We start from the raw sequence: 17,500 nt of genomic DNA, 5'->3' as shown, positions 1-17,500 counted from the left end.
AAGAGGATTGATACACCTACGTGGCCTTTTTTTTTTTTTTTTTTTTTTTTTTCTTTTGCATAGGTTCGTGCATTTACTTGATGTCTTACTGTAAATTCTATAAAGTTATTAAAGCATAAAAAGCTAATAATGTAATATTTGGGTACTATGCTGAGTAAATGTGATGTGCCGATGCACGCAAAGAATATGTATATATGTTTGTGCGTGTATACACACACACACACACACACACACACACACACACATATATATATATATATTATATATATATATATATATATATATATATAGAGAGAGAGAGAGAGAGAGAGAGAGAGAGAGAGAGAGAGAGAGAGAGAGAGAGAGAGCCACCACCAACACCAGTAAATAGAGATATCCTCGATATGTTGACAATATCTGAACAGTGTGACTCATGCATACTTAAGAGGTAAATAGATTACCGCATTATATTAAAAAAAAAGAAGAGTACACTGCTTCTTTTAAACTTAATCATCACATTGGCCTCCCGCTGAGTGGGTCAGTGGGGCCAAGCAATATTTTACTTGACTGTGTCGATGATCTTATCGCTCGACGCCAGTTCGAAAAGGAACATGACTTTTAGTCCGAACGGAACAACGTTACGTGGTGTCGATAATCGACGTTAAAAGCGAACATGACAAAATCGTTTGAAGTTTTATAGGGGATTTTTTTTAGCTGCAGTTATATATTTAATGCGTCAGGTTGTCGTTCAATGATGTACCTTTTATATTCTGCTAATAATTGGCATAGTTTTTAATAGGTGAAAGAATGAAGTCGATACATTAGCGAAACTGATCACCGTGGTAATAGCCAATGGATTAAATTATTTTCCTCATTGAAAGTCAGACTATAATATGTAAACAACAACATAATAATAGTAGATTAAAGCACCCTCCATTTATTCTTCTTCGGATAGATAATTGGTATGCTATTCTTCACCCATTAATTGTCTGTAATTTTTATGCACGTAACCTTACATGGAAAATGCAGATTAAGGTCCCTTACAAGCGTTGCGTGATTGCATGCACGGATGCACAAATGCATGAAGATGCATCTTTATCCTGTTCAGAAATCGACTGTAACTGAACGCTGCGCAAAAAAATCGGGAACTTGATTCGTTTTATTTGCGTCGGTAAATATTTGCGAATTGTTTTGAGTTCTGTATGAATATGCTCGTTATTCTTGAGAGAGAGAGAGAGAGAGAGAGAGAAGAGAGAGAGAGAGAGAGAGAGACATATTCATAAATGAATTGATTGCCTTTATTCAAGCATTCAAAGACGATCGCGCCTTGAGACGAAGTCATGTTGTGGGGTTAGGGAGGTGGTCTTGGAAGAAGAAGAAGAACAACAACAACAAGACATTGAAGGTCTTTCCTTTTGAGTTCAATTCCAGTCGAGCCCAAGGGCATATATGAGTTGAAGCAGCGATACGATATACCATAAACTGCTTCGGCATACCACTATAAATAAGTGGCTACCTCGAAATTCCGACAGTTCACCACAAGCACTTGTGATGTCTGGGCCATCGTGCTCATTTTAAGGCAGATAATCATCTGATATCGTCTAAATTAATGCCCTATTGGCAACTTATCTTCATTCGTAGAAATGATAACTCATTACCTGAGGATTGAGAGAGTAACATAAGTCTCTCTCTCTCTCTCTCTCTCTCTCTCTCTCTCTCTCTCTCTCTCTAATGGCATTTTTCTTCCTAATTTTGATACATTTCGATGTCATTTAACTATAGTTATATATCTTTATCGATAATTTATCTTGCACAAATTCTCTGTAGAGTTGAGAAATTAAATCACAATAGTGGAAGAAATGTGACGAGAAAGTTTAGACTTTTTCACCCAATGGCATCGTAAAGGGCAACCTAATACGCTTTCCCAGACCAAACTTGAAGATGATAAGAAAAAGGGTAACCTTGAGCATTGCCTTCAAATTTCGTTATAATGCCAGTCTTGGGGTTCATTTAACGCGGTTTTTAAATTGCTAATACTTGTTTTAGGAAACGATTAAAGTCGTTATTTTGGGATTGCAACCACCCAGTATGAGACGCGGCATGCAGTGAACTGAGGAGAGAGAGAGAGAGAGAGAGAGAGAGAGAGAGAGAGAGAGTTTAGAAACTATTAAAATAATTATTCTGGAATTGCAGCCACCCAGTATACTACTCGGAATTGAATAACTGAGACGCACTTACCACCTTATACTGCATAGAGAGAGAGAGAGAGAGAGAGAGAGACGAGAGCAGAGAGAGAGAGAGAGAGAGAGAGAGAGAGAGAGACTTTTAAATAAAAACCGATTAAAATTTATTTTTAAATTGCAACCTGCGGCATTCAGTAGACTAAGACGTGTTTACCACATATTCTTCGGAGAGAGAGAGAGAGAGAGAGAGAGAGAGAGAGAGAGAGAGAGAGAGAGATCCTCTCTGTATGCTTAATAGAGAGAGCGATAGAGAGAGACATAGAAGGACTGTCAAAAATCAGCCTCAAGGACCGTCTCCTCTCCCGTTTTCACAGCTCGTTCCGGATCAAAAATGAGAATTGCTATTTGCCACCGCGGTCGGCCCTGATGTGTACCCAGCGGGCGAAGGTTCTACCCTCGGTATAATTGGCCGTTAGGGGGAGTAACACTTGTGTGCTTAAATGGATGATGGTCCGTGACTTTCTGAGCCAATTTGGGGGGCGTGGGTGGAGGTGACTTGGTGTGGCCCTTGGGAAACTGGCGGTATATATATATATATATATATATATATATATATATATATATATATATATATATATATATATATATATATATATATATATACATATACGAGTAGAAGCCAGGAAAGTGAAACACTGGTAACCTGTTCTTCACGTTCCAAATTTTCGTGATTCAGTTATACATGATAGATATATATATATTTATATTATATTATAGAGATATATATTTATATATATATTATACATTATTATATATATATATCTATAATATATTATATATATTATATATATATATATATATATATATATAGATATAATATATATATGTGTGTGTATTTATATATGCTGTAAATATGTGTGCTTTGAAAATGTGGATAATTACTGCGTTTGATTTTCATTGTTGCGTTATGTCCATAAATATAATTCATGTAATGTACGTACTATGTTGATGTCTGCATTATTATAATTATTTATTATTATTATATTATTATGCAATTTACATTCTTATTATGTTTTAAAGTTTAGCACGAAGCCGTCGAGGTTTTTCGTCATTACCCCTTCTCTCTCTCTCTCTCTCTCTCGGTCTCTTCTCGGTCTCTCCGAAGCGGAGCGGCGCGCAGTAGTGTAGACAAGGCATCGACGACACGACGCGGCGATTGCCGAAGAGATAACAGCGAGATGAGTGAGGGTTTCGGGATGCCGATTCCCGACGATGCGGCGCCGATGGGGCGGGGAAAAGTAGTCTGCCCCTCCCCCGATATCTCCCCCCCTCTCCTTCCCTTTACTCCTCCTTCCTTCCGCCCCCCTCCCTCTAGCCCCATCTTCCCGTGGCCCCATTCACAAGCATGGTCATTTACTGCCCCTGCCCTTTAATACAGACTACCGAAAGGCACAGGAGGGAAAAGAAAGAAGAATCAGGGTGGTTTTGTCTTTCGCTGGATTTCTACTTCTGTTTTCTTTCGCCCATAAGTCGGGAAGGGGTTTTCTGAGTTGCTCTCTCTCTCTCTCTCTCTCTCTCTCTCTCTCTCTCTCTCTCTCTCTCCGCCCTTTGCATGTGCTTCCGGATCCTTGAAGAGCGATTTTTATCTCTTTTTTTTATATTTCTTCGTGGCTTTCTTTGGCCTAATTAGACCAAAAGGTCAGGAAACAAAAGCACTAAAAATGGAAATTATTATTTTGTGATTTACGTTATACTTCAAATTTCCCCGTTTATAATGATGTTATTGAGGATGATTAATCGACGTCTCAGGTTAGAAGGATTCCCACTAAGGTCTAGAATCTAGATCTAGAAGGTTCCCGAAGCTGAGGTCGACGGGAATGGCAGCTTAATTCCCCTAAATAAAGCTAGGCTAAAGAAGAGCTGAATTGATAACTTTACGGATTTAACTCTTGTAGTCTATAGCTTTATGTAGATTTTACTTACATCATTCTATTCAGTTAACATTACAGAATTTAAATCTTGTACCTTTTGCTTGATTTAATTTCATTTACATTTCTCTATTCTGTTAACTTTATGGGAATTTGAATCTTATACTTTGGCGTTATTTAATTTCAGTTACATAATTCTATTCAGAATATTATGGAATTTAAAGCTTGTACTTTTGCCTTATTTCATTTGAGTTACATTTTCTATTCATTTAACCTCATGGGAATTTGAATCTTATACTTTTGTCCTATTTCATTTCAGTTCCATTTTCTAATCATTTTTTTATTTGGTTAACTTTACAGGAATTTAAATCTTGTACTTTTTTGCTCTATTCAATTTCAGGTACATCAGTCTGTTCAGTTGTTTAATTTCAAAATTATGACCAAAGTTCATGGTAGGTTCAGAATAACGTTTTCCTCTGCTATTTCGATGCCTATGGTTTCATAGAACTTTTTTCAACTGTTTTTCTCTGTTTCCTTTTTCAGTTTTCCCTTTTGTTTTCACTAGCTGTCTCTTAACCTTCCTTTTCCAGCCTTGTTCAGAAAACCTCAAGGCAACGTTCACGCACGCTTCAGCTTTCCTATTCTCGTTGGTGGCCTGTAATAAAGGCAGAGGGAAAAAAGCCACAGAAAAAGTCACAATTTTGGCTAGGAAAAAAAAGTCAAATTAGTTAACAGTCTTTTGTTTGTTTTTACGGTAATCCCCAACGGGCTTGTACCAAACGCGCCGCAAAGATGGATACATACCTATAACCTTTAGGGGGACACTAGCTAGGAAATATTAATGTGACTTTTGCTGTGACACTTTAACTGTGCTCTGTTTTTACCTGGATTCTTCTCGCTTCCCCTGCATTAAAATCCGAGACATTTGTTGCAATAAAATGACCACGAAGGTTGTAAGCGTGAAATTGATGAAGGTTTCTTTTACGGTGATTTCATTTCCCTAGAATGAATTCCTCTCGAACTTCTATCTCCGGCCGCCAGGTGGCTTCTACAGAAATTCTATTCCAATCGACAGGATACATTTTACTATACATTGATAACTGATACGCAAACAAACCCCAAAATAAGGGACACTGTGTAGTATGGTTCGCGTCTGCGGTTTGCTAATCAACCTGCACAACACAAACGGCAAATAATCAACCGGAGACATCTCCTCCCATAGGTAACCCGACCTCGCATTCGGTGGGCTGTGTGGTCGGTTGGTTAGTGCCCCGCGTCGCGGGCAGTGGTGGCTCTCGTGCAAGTGGGGAAACAGTCACGTGGCTATTGCATATCAGGATGGCTTCACGCAGGTTGCTCTCTCTCTCTTTGTCTGTCTGTATTGCAAAAGCTGCGCACAGTAACTGATGAATTCGTTAGTCCTTGCTGACTAGGACTCATAACCTAAGCTCTGATGACGGTTTGAAAGACTAAGACAGTTCCGGTTTCAGAAGGGCGTCGACCTCCCGAAGTCTTGAAGTCAGCTTCTTTTTCTGTTAATGGTTACTGAAATACGTGGCTGGTTGCATTACCAGGTTGGGTCACTCGGTCGTTCGATTAAGAAACAGAGTTGAAGATGAATGACAGATTCGCTTCGTACACAGTTTTTCAAACTTCTCTTTTCAGTAGGATTCATAGCATGTTACTAACTATTTTCAGTTTCCGGTACTAGCATTCGTGGGATGTTATTTTGTTTTAAATCTCTCACTCTTTCATCTGTAAGTATTTTCTAATATATTTAAATTAGTTATGTGTCAACCCCTATCTATTTAATTATTTATATTTTAATATATATATATAATATATTAATACATATATTAATATATAATATAATATTATTATATATATATATATTTGTGTGTGTGTGAGAGTGTTGTGTGTGTATGTACTTGTCTGTTCATACCTATTTACAGTAAACATAAATACGTTTGTATATGCTGATGTAAGTAATTATTTTGTATGCATGTGCAAAACCAAATAATGGCCTTTCCTTCCAAGGTTACTGCATAACTTACGTAGCTCATTATTGTTTACAAAGCATTTTGTGTCTGGATCCTGTCAAAGTTTCACGTTACTAATAATAATAATAATAATAATAATAATAATAATAATAATAATAATAATAAGGTGAAGGACTAATGCATTTTCTTTGCCCAATGGAAGGGACATGGCGTTGGATTACATGATCATGCAGTCGCCACGCGAGGCCAAAAGTAATTAGGTGTAAATTACAATCCACTTCAATTGTCCCCTCCTCTCCCACTTGAAACGAAAAGTGGTGCACGAGTGGTTTTTGAGAGAGAGAGAGAGAGAGAGAGAGGAACGGTTGTTGCAGAACTGGAGTCGTGTTTACATAACCAAATCTTTCGTGGCATAAAACAGCTGACCTGTCACCTGTCGGAAATTAAAAACCCAAGGAGGACGTTAGGGTTTCTTTAATTTCGCCAAGGGGCTTCATTGGGTCCCTCGTCTTATCAACACTTAACTATCAGCGCTCTTTTTTTTTCTTTATCGGAGACTTATGAACGCAAGCGTCAGACTCTGTCTCGCGGACCGCGAATTAAGAGACGCCTGGTGGCAGTCAAGTGTCTCATCACACTGGATCTTGACAATTCGTAAAGAGAGAGAGAGAGAGTGAAAGAAGGAGAATGGGGTGATGATAAAAAAAACTAGTGAGAACCAGCTGAAGGTATTTATAGATGCGGCAGATTATGTATTTTATTATATATATTATATCTCTAATATATATATATATATATCTATATATATAATATATATATATATATTTCCTTTCATTGCCAAAAGGAAAACCCCACTTTTTCTCCGCTGCAGATGATATATACATTTCCTGGATGTTAGATTAATCGTCATATCTTAATTATCACTTACAAATTCAACCATCCTATTTTATATTCCAAACCATTTAAAACTGGGACGTTTTCAGTCCCAGGAGAAAGAAACATTTTTGAAGTACGTTGAAAGCATTGGAGGTATAATAATTAATAATTGAATAACATTTTGGTGATTTGAAGGAATCCTTTTGCTAATCTCTCTCTCTCTCTCTCTCTCTCTCTCTCTCTCTCTCTCTCTCTCTCTCTCTCTTCTTTTGTAAGACATCTACATTGCCAAGTAAATTCGCATCTTCTGGCCAGCATTCGTGGTTTGAGTTAGATTTATTGCCTAGTTTGTTTATTACTGCTTATAGAGTCCGTATTCTTCCTTTCTGTCTGTGTGTGTTAAGAGGCATTTATTTATAATGTGTAAATTGTGCGTGTTTCGTAATTTCAATGACGAATGCAAAATTAACGGACGGAATATGACTAGTCCACATTTTCTAAAGGGCTTATTTGTATCGAATAATTATTACTCTTTCTGTGTTTCACCGAATAACTCTAAGAGGGATAGAAAAATATTATTGAAGATAATTAAGAGCAGTATCAGAAGAGGCGTGATTCAATTTTCTATATATAAAAAAGAATGACTAAAGAAGAAATAAATCATGTGTCAATACTCAATGAACGTTGTGCTTTCTCTCAAGTGTTTATTTTTAACTGATAACCATTTGAAACTCGTGTTACTTATATCTCACCCCTTGGTCTACGTCCCCTTGTGCATTGCTTGCCTTATGGAGTGCTTTGAGTGCTTGTAGAGGTGGTCACAGGAAGGGAGAGAGAGAGAGAGAGAGAGAGAGAAAAGAGATAGAGAGAGAGAGAGAGAGAGAGAGGGGGACTAATGGATAGGTAGTACGACTCCACATGATGGCCTCTCAGTCAATCTCATTCATGCATGAAATGCCAGCCATGTGATTGGCCGGTGCTTGATATTGCACGAGCAAGCACTTGGTCACCCACTTCGGATATCTTGGGTAAGAAAGAGTACGAGAGAGAGATCTCGATTTCCTGTTGAGCAATCAGATAATGCACCTGTGGAGTCTTGTCAGGTGTGAAAATCTGAAAGCGGTTCTCTAGGGAGAAAAGCCACGAGTCAGCAGAAACTGGTAGATTGTTTATTGTTTCTGGGTCGGTTTCGTTCATCCTGTTTCGTCAGCATCACTTCTGTTGCTGAGCGAAAAATGGGAGCGATAAATTTAATTTTCCTTCTTTGGAGTTTTTATTAAAGTAAAAACAAATTTCTTGTTTTTCATTCCTATACACGCATGTATACGTACATGTACGCACACACACATTATATATATATATATATATATATATGTGTGTGTGTGTGTGTGTGTGTGTATATATATATGTATAAATATACATATATATATATATATATATATATATATATATATATATATATATATATATATATATATATATATATATATATATATATATATATATATATATATATATATATATATATATATATACATACGTGTGTGTGTGTGTGTGCATTTATACATGGACATGTATATATATGTATAGTATGTATGTATTAGTATATAATATATATATATATATATATATTATTATATAATAAGAGTATACCATACACATATAAAGACGTTTCAGCAAACAAGATAGATAAACATATCCTATAAATGGATTTACTCCGTTGGAGGCAGGATTATCTCGATGAGGACCTCATTTTCAGTACTAATCACTCAAGGTCTCTCTCTCTCTCTCTCTCTCTCTCTCTCTCTCTCTCTCTCTCTCTCTCATGCACACACACAAGCACCTATGCTTAGCGGAACAGAGGCAAAATGGCATGTTTATGAACTCTGATCTATTTAATTGTATGTTGAAATCTCTGCCTCTTGCAAGAGAGAGAGAGAGAGAGATATCGCTTGCAGTGTAATGATCATGGTGTAGATATCATTCATGTTTATCGTTTGGATGGAATGATATCGTGACTGTCTGCGGACGTTCTCCGGGGATCGGGTATCATCCCGACGAAGAAGAGAAATGACGAAAGGGGAGCGCACCTGGACCCGATGCTGATGATGATGATTATACTGTTGATTATGCTGAGAAAGAAGATGAAGATAGTTTCTTGACAACGGCGGTGGTGGTAGTGGTGACGTTGGGAAGACGATGACGAAACTTTTTTTTTTTTTTTTTTTTTTTTTTTTTTTTTTTTTTTTTTTTGACTGCTTAGTCCGTGACTTCTGGACGTAATTTGATGATCGCACGAGGCATTTATATTTATGTATTTGCTTTCAATGTTCTTTTACATAAGTTTTTTTTTTTCATCAGCTTGGCTTTCTTCCTGCTTAAGAGCTGCTGAATAATATGAATTTTGCAGTGAAAACGTAGCATCTATATTAGATACTTCCAGCTTTAAGAACAAGCTTCCAAACTCATATGCAGAGAGAGAGAGAGAGAGAGAGAGAGAGAGAGAGAGAGAGAGAGAGAGAGAGAATAAACTGATATTATGTTACCTATTTTTGTATGTAGTTTCCATTATTGCTTACTTAACCAATGAAAGTAATATATTTAGTTCCATTGACGAAGAGTTCACTTCCAGCGCTTTCCCTCCTTCCTCTCTCCTTCTTCTTCTCCTCTCTTTTTTCTCTCTTCTCTCTCTCTCTCTCTCTCTCTCTCTCCCTCCAATTAAAAGTTTCCAAAGTACAATTTCACAAACGCTGAATGACTTCATTCTGGAGGATGAAGGCTTTCGCACTCTACCTCCTTGCACCAGTTAAGATTTAGGGTCTGGGTCGGGTTCCTCTTTAATGCGAGGTCTAAAATAGATTGATATAGCAAATCTGATATTTGTTGGCGTAAAAACTCCACAACCTCAGATTGCTTTGTGCTGTAGTGTCAACTTACATCGTTGTCCTGTTTTTTTTTTCCTAATAATTCTTGGTTTTAAACACTGTTCTATCATTTTGACGCTGGTGATCCGTATTTATATAATGTTCGTGTTACACCTCACCTCTTTATTCTTTTTGGCTAAGCAGCAAAATTTGACAATGTAGATAATTTTTAGGATTGACAATGTCGTCAATTTTTAAGATTCATTTCTATGGTTTTCTAAAGCCCTGTACTATTCTCTCAGCACTTTAATGACTCTTCTCTATTTCTTCATATCAGCCTTGTCGTCTGAGTAATAGGATTAAGTCTGATTTATAGTCCTTTCACCCGACAGTGCTGTCATATAAATAATCTTCCCCTTTCCGATTGTTATCTTTCTAATCAAATTCGAGATAAGGAAGGAGTGGTATTCTGACCTGACCTTTGATCGAGGAGAAAGAAAGGGACACTTCATAGTGTTGACAGAGAGAGAGAGAGAGAGAGAGAGAGAGAGAGAGAGAGAGACTTTTTATCGTGTTAGTATCTCCAGACTGCCGTAGAGAATGATGTTGAATAAAAAAAATAAACCTTTGTTTAACGTGACATTAAGCAACTCTTTTTTTTTCTCTCTCTCTCTCTCTCTCTCTCTCTCTCTCTCTCTCTCTCTCTCTCTCTCTCTTTCTCTCTTTGTTTTTAAGGCAAGACTCTTAAGATACAAGAGACTTTAATGGCTTAAGGAAATAAAAAGAAAGGGCTTTAATTTATCCGTTATGCAACAGATATGTTGGGGGTTATCTCGAGCAAATTAGCAGATGTCATTTCTTACTTAGGGTAATTAGAACGTCTTTATATACAGTATTAAATATATTTATATATGTGTATGTGTATAAATATAATATATATATATATATATATATATATATATATATATATATATATATATATATATATATATATATATATGCATGTGTTTGTGAGTGATTGGATTTGTATAGCAAAGTTGTGGACTGTTTACCTTAACCACGATTATTAATTAACCTAGTGATATATTTATGTAGATGATACCACCACTTTAGCCCAAATAGAATATCATTTATTCAAGAAACTAAGTAGTTTAAGAATACCAAAGAGTGGATCCTAAATACAAGAGAAAAAGTGCCAAGTCATAGTGGAAAGCTAGATGGCTTCGAGTGATCGCTTGTAAATGAAAACTTGTATTATTGACTTGTAATAACTTCTGTCCATTTAAGGCAAGGCGAAAAGAATATGGTTTTTTGGGAGGAATACCCGATATTGAATATTTTCCTTTTGCTGGTGGGATGGGGAATTTGATATTGAAAGGTATTTATTCTATCATTAATACTTACAAATCCTTGATGTTTAGGATATTAATTTTTTTGCCTCTTTGTTTATATATAAATATATATATATATATATATATATATATATATATATATATATATATATATATATATATATATATATATATATATATGTATATATCCGGTATTGATGTTTCATTTTTCATGTGGAGGAAATTTAATATGAAAGGATATTTACTCTATCATTAATATTGTCAAAATTGTCTTCTTACGTTTTTCATATTTCACACTACAGTCCTCGACTTACCAATACTCATTTATAGACTCATTTATAACCTGCGTGGTTCAAGAGAATGTATTTTCATATTCAGTGCCTTCATCTCTGCAATTGAACGAATTTTGACGCGGGATTTCATCCATTCTCTTCTCCCTCGCCTTATGATTTTTGTTTCTTAAAGGCTCGGGGGGCGGGGGGTGGGGAGGGCTGATGTTGCAATTACCAGGGGTGTGGAAGAGTCTGCAGGTTTTTTGACCTGATGTTGCATTTATTTTTTCTTGCAGAATGTTCGGTGATTCATGTTAGCTTCACTTACATACTACCCAAGCGGTCGTATACACACACACACACACACACACATAGTATATATTATGTATATATTTAATATATATATATATATAGTATATGTATGTATATATATTATATAATATATATTTATATAGATATTCATTATAAATATGTATTTCTGTATAGAGAATTGAGTGATTCCGTGTAAAACTTACAAAAGGGAAAATTATCCTTACTAATTTATTTTATGGTTCATAGATTGGCGTAAATTGTGCCATTTTTGGAGTAAATTTATTTAAGATACAAGTGAGGACATATCTTTATAATATATGATGCATATCTTATCTTTATAATATATAATATATATCTTATCTTTATGATATATAATATATATCTTTATATTATTTATCTTTATAATATATAGCCCCTCTCTTATTTCCTTGAGTCAGTTACGAAATATTTCAATAGTTTTTAAAGTGAATTTCCATATAACTTTACCATGTGCTAAATTGTGTGCAGAATTCAAAAGCATTAATGGACCGAAGATACCTCACAAATAATGCAGTCAATTACAAAGCATAGTAGACCTTACCTGCCTCGCTCATCTCATGGAATGTGTTAGCATGACCCGGTTGCCTTGTGGTGATGACGTGCAGCAAGGAGCCAGAGATTGAGCGTGATCTTAGGCACGTACTTTGGGTGGAAATGCTGTCGTTTGTTATCTGTGACATTCGACTTTCACGCGTTATCTTACCTGCATTAGCCGGGTTGTAAACCGCACACCGGGCGCTATTTTTAAATCTTCCCGTCCGTAAATAGTCTAGACATCTGCCAGGATGTATATTTCCTTGACCGTGAACCTGGGCGTTTCCAAGGTCCAAAGAATCTGCTTTTCCTACTTGGAAGGAGATTCCGAATGTTTGTATGAGAGAGAGAGAGAGAGAGAGAGAGAGAGAGAGAGAGAGAGAGAGAGAGAGAGAGAAAGCCTTGTGGTGGGGGTAGAGGTAGGGGTTGGGGATTCCCCGCGAAAAGTCAAACATTTTGTCCCACTGCCTCTCACTTTAGACGAGGAAAGGAAGCGCTGTTGTGTATTCATTTATTCGTCGGATCAAGGTTTCTAGGGAAAGAAAGGCCGGTCCGTATCACTCGAATTACCTTGGTTTCAGGTGTGAATGTGCGTACGTGAGTGTGTATGAGTGAGTGAATGAGTGAGTGCGGCGTGGCCTGCAGTTGAGGTTCACCCTTCTTCAGGATGTGATCTGACCTGTAACCGCTTAACCCTCGGATACCTTTCTGTTAATGTGGCTGACCGCTTGAGTGTCCTGCTGTGCCGGTGATTTAGTCTTCTTCGGTTGTTTCAGAGATCTTGGAACGTAATACGAGGCTGCGGATAATCGTGCGATACGTCTTTGTAGCGTTTATTCGTTTGCAGAATTGAATGCATCTTTGAAGTCAAAGGTCAACCTGGAAATCCAACAGAAAGTAGTTAGTCGTTAAGAAGGCCACCACAGGATTGCATTTCACTTCCCTTTTCGGCTTCCTTGTTCCGCCATCCCTTCCTTGTTCATAATCCCGAAGCCTTCCCATTTCTTCGGCGAGTTTACTGACTGGTGGTGGCCTCGAGTGACCTCTTCGTTGATTGACAGTTGTCCGGACGAAAGAGCAACGGTGGGATCCGAACATCTGCTTATTTGCTGACTGGACGCTCTTCGTATTCAGCAGTCTCGGTAGACTGACTGCTCCCTTAGTTTCCAGCTGATCGTGATGATTCACGATCATCACTGATGCCTTTAGTACCTCGTGACTCACCGATCACTATGGGAGAAGCAGCGCTGGGCCAGATAGGAACGGCATGACTGCCCATTTGGTGATTTTTTTCAGATTTTTCCAAAAAAATCCTTAGATTTTGAAGGTAGGTTCCTCATTGGCTTGAGAATGTCATGTAATTTCGCAAGCACAATTTTAGTTTTAAATACAGCTTTTAAAAGAGACCTTTGGTGATACATATTTTTCTTGCAATGGGTTGGCTTGATAATCCATTTCACCATTATAAGTGTTATGTGTATATATATATATATATATATTATATATATATATATATATAATATATATATATATATATATATATATATATGAACATTATGTTTGGGTGTCTGTACGTGTTCACGCACGCATGCAAGCCGTGTGTCCACGTACCACGTGGTCAGACTTTGTTCATTTCATCTGTCGTAATTCGCGTTTCCTGCAATCTCAGTCTTGGTATTCCCGAGTGCAATCAGACGTTTTTGTAAAGTTCAGTGGAGTACTGGCAATCAGTCATTCGTGCTACAGGATTCAAAGGATATAATTTAGGATATTGGCTGCCGTTGAATGACAAATCAGACTGAATTTTAATATGGGGAAGATTGCTTGGTTATGCATCCTTGTCAATGTGTATTTTATGAAATTCGTTGTACGATTTGCATCCCAGAAATTTTGAGAAGGTTGATGTAATTCGTAAATTAAAATTGATTTGATAAATTTTAACTTTTTACATGTCAAAAAACTATTTATAATTATATATATAGGTATTATATAAAATCATATATGTCTGCATTTATACTACCATATATATATACTAGATATATATATATATATATATATGATATATATATATATATATATATATATATATATATATATATACTTATGTATAAATGCACACATATGGGCCGAGCCGGCAATGTCACTGAAGTTCTGATTTCTCCTCTGTCCGCGAGAGGACGAAATTATTATCAACTAAAGAAAATTCCCCTTCTGTTAACTTATATGAAAATATATTAATTCCGAGGTAGAGCGAATTGGATACTAAAGGACATTTGTAGCTTGATGCATGTATATGAATCATATATGTATGTATGTATATGTATGTATATATATCTATATATATATATATATATATATATATAATACATATATTTGTATATATGAAATTTGTTTGTTTGGTAACTTATCCCATTCATTTGAACAGCCGTTATCTTTTTTGCATTTCCCGTCGTGAACCTCCTCTCAGCTCATACGGTCACTAACTCCCACATGCGTCTGTCACAACAAACTGTCTGGCTTATATTATGTCTTAAGATAACAAAGGCATGTTCTCACCTAAGGTATAAATATATGTGGTTTGGTCCTTTGATGTTTCACTACTGTTGTGACTAAAGTTTTCTTTTGTTTATGTTTACTTTCATCATAGTTTTGTAATGTTTGTAATACAAATAAACTATCGCTGTTTTCTAATATGGACTCAGAGACGTGATGTCACATATAGATAAATAGATAGATAGATAATCAGATTTATTGACCACAAAGTTGCAACTTTCGTGATACCAGAAGATTCAAAATTGCATTATTTGGTCTAATCTTATAAAACTTCTTAGTAACTCAGGGAAGCACTCCCGAAAATAACAAAATAAATTGCAAAGATGGCAACGTTCAGTGACATCGTTAATATTCAATGAACGGGTTACAACTTGAATAAATCTCCCCTAGGCATGATCTGGTAGGTGGGGGTTGTGAGTGGGGTTGGTGGGGGCGCTAGATTTGGAGTGTCTCAAGTGACGTCAGCGTGAAAATCCCTTTTTCCTCCCGGCCGGCCATGACGTCACCTGGGAAACTGCCGAAGTTCGAGAAGGAAGGATTGAAAGGGCTCCGTTCTCGACGTGCAATATAATAGGGCTCCTTTGCGAAAGCTGCGTACAAGAACAGAAATAGAATTCATCATTCACTTAGTTTCAAGAATGAGAGCAACAGGGCAAGAAGCGCCACGAAAAGAAATGCAGAAACATACACATACACTCATACACATGCACACACATGTACACTATATTTATATATTTTTTTTATCTATGTACGTGTTTGGATATAATATATATATATATATATATATATATATATTCATGAAAAATCATAGTAGATGCAAGTGACTTCATTAAATAAGCGGAATACCACAGGAAAATGATAGGCGGAAATCCAAGCGCTTTCGTCTCTACTAAGACATCGTCAATGTCTTAGTAAAGACGAATATATATATATATATCTATATATATATATTATATATATATTAATATATATATATATATTATAGTATGTGTGGGGGCTGTTTCTGCTTTTTGTTGTTTGTTCACTTTGAAGGTGACGAAAACTTCATTTGGGCAGTTTCAAATTTCCCCATTAGCAAAACATCAACGGAAATGATACTGTACTTAACTTGATTACTCGTACGTGCCTAGGGAGTAGGTGTTCAAATATAGGTATATCGTATTTAAAGGTTGTTCTTTATCCACCTTTGTCTTTATTCTTTCCCATGAAAAATAGAAAATAAAATTGAGAGAGAGAGAGAGAAGAGAGAAGGAGAGGGAGAGAGGAGAGAGAGAGACGAGAGAGAGAGAGGATAGAGAGAGAGAGAGAGAGAGAGAGAGAGAGAGAGGTGGAATCCTGATTGCATCATTACGACCTTTCATTTTGACGTCATTGGTGATACCTGTTTACCTAGCAAACCTTGTCTTTGCAATGTCTGTGTATCTGTGTGTATGCGCTTAAGAGAGTGAGAGACAGGGAGAGGTTGCACATTGGAAATCAATCTTGAGCTAAAATCTTCAAATGGTTCTCGAGTGTTTTCGTACATATCTGTGAATGATGTATAGGTCTCTTGCATATATGATTGAAAATCCCCTTTCTGTCGAAATTACAAAAACAGAAAGCTGAGCAAAGAATGTTCAATTCTAACGCTTTATTGTAACTTACAGTCATAAGATTATGTTTCTGAATTATTATATTGTTCTGTCCAGGAAGCGGTTGGATCCCAGATGACGTGCAAAAATCATCTTGCCTTGTGCATACACAAGTAAAGAAAAAAATAGAAAAAAATTAAAAAATATGTAATTTCGTTTAAATTTTGCATTTGTAGGTATGAGTTTCGATGCTCAAGTCATGAGGATATGTTAAATTTTTTATGTGCTTGAGAGTGTACCATGAAAGCACTAGGGTCATCATATCTATTAAATAATTTGTCAGAAATCAATTGGTTAATTATACCCCAAAATTAATTGACCACATCAACCTCTTTATTTCTTTAGTTAGATTCCCAAACGGTAATCGAGAGGATCACTAAGTTTTTTTTTTTATATGAAAAACAGTTAACAAGAGAATCATCAAAAGAGCGAACACCGATTGTAATTAGCACGATAAAATCCCGGAGTCTATTTTGTTGTTTAACTTGTCATTCTCCAGATTCACCGGGGAGTTCGCTCGTTGTCTAAATGATGCCCATGGGAGGACACGCCGTGTCTTGGACACGGTGCTGTCTACCATATAAAAAAAGGATGTCATGATGTGCCAAAGCAGTGTTGATGTCCGAACCATACAGTGAAGTCAGCTCACTCGCAACCGCCGATTTCGTTCCATCTTGAACGATTCGTGTTGTGTGAACACTGAGTATAATTACCCTATGAGAGTAATTGCCGAGTAATTAATGAGATAGCCCCACGGGGGATTCAGAGGCCAATTAGAAGTCAATTAAAAGGTTTGGGTTTCCTTTCGCCCGAGGGTATCTTAAGAACCGAGAAATGAGATGTTTACATAAGAGGTGGGAGGGGAAGAGCGTTTTGGCTATGCAATCAAGGAGAGCAGACACCCTCATTATAGCTGGAGTGAGACTTACCCCCGAGAACCGCCATTTCATAGAATACTTATTTCTCATCTGTTTATC

General features: G+C 36.6%; 1 protein-coding gene across 5 annotated transcripts in view; it reads left to right on the top strand.

The window, feature by feature from the left end:
- LOC135206748 (UPF0430 protein CG31712-like) overlaps positions 1–17,500 on the top strand; it is a 687,024-nt gene that overhangs the window by 385,083 nt on the left and 284,441 nt on the right. Inside the window, exon 1 of one of the 5 annotated variants that reach the window (XM_064238234.1) lies at positions 13,025–13,666. The exons of the other annotated variants lie outside the window; for them this stretch is intronic. The gene's annotated coding sequence lies outside the window, so the exon portion shown is untranslated. Of the gene's footprint in view, positions 1–13,024; positions 13,667–17,500 lie in introns of those variants that run through there. 5 annotated transcript variants of the gene reach the window in all.

This window comes from Macrobrachium nipponense, chromosome 31, assembly GCF_015104395.2.
Source record: "Macrobrachium nipponense isolate FS-2020 chromosome 31, ASM1510439v2, whole genome shotgun sequence".
NCBI classification, from domain to species: Eukaryota; Metazoa; Arthropoda; class Malacostraca; order Decapoda; family Palaemonidae; genus Macrobrachium; species Macrobrachium nipponense.
The sequence above is the reverse complement of the archived record's forward strand: the minus strand, read 5'-3'. Positions and strand labels throughout refer to the sequence as shown.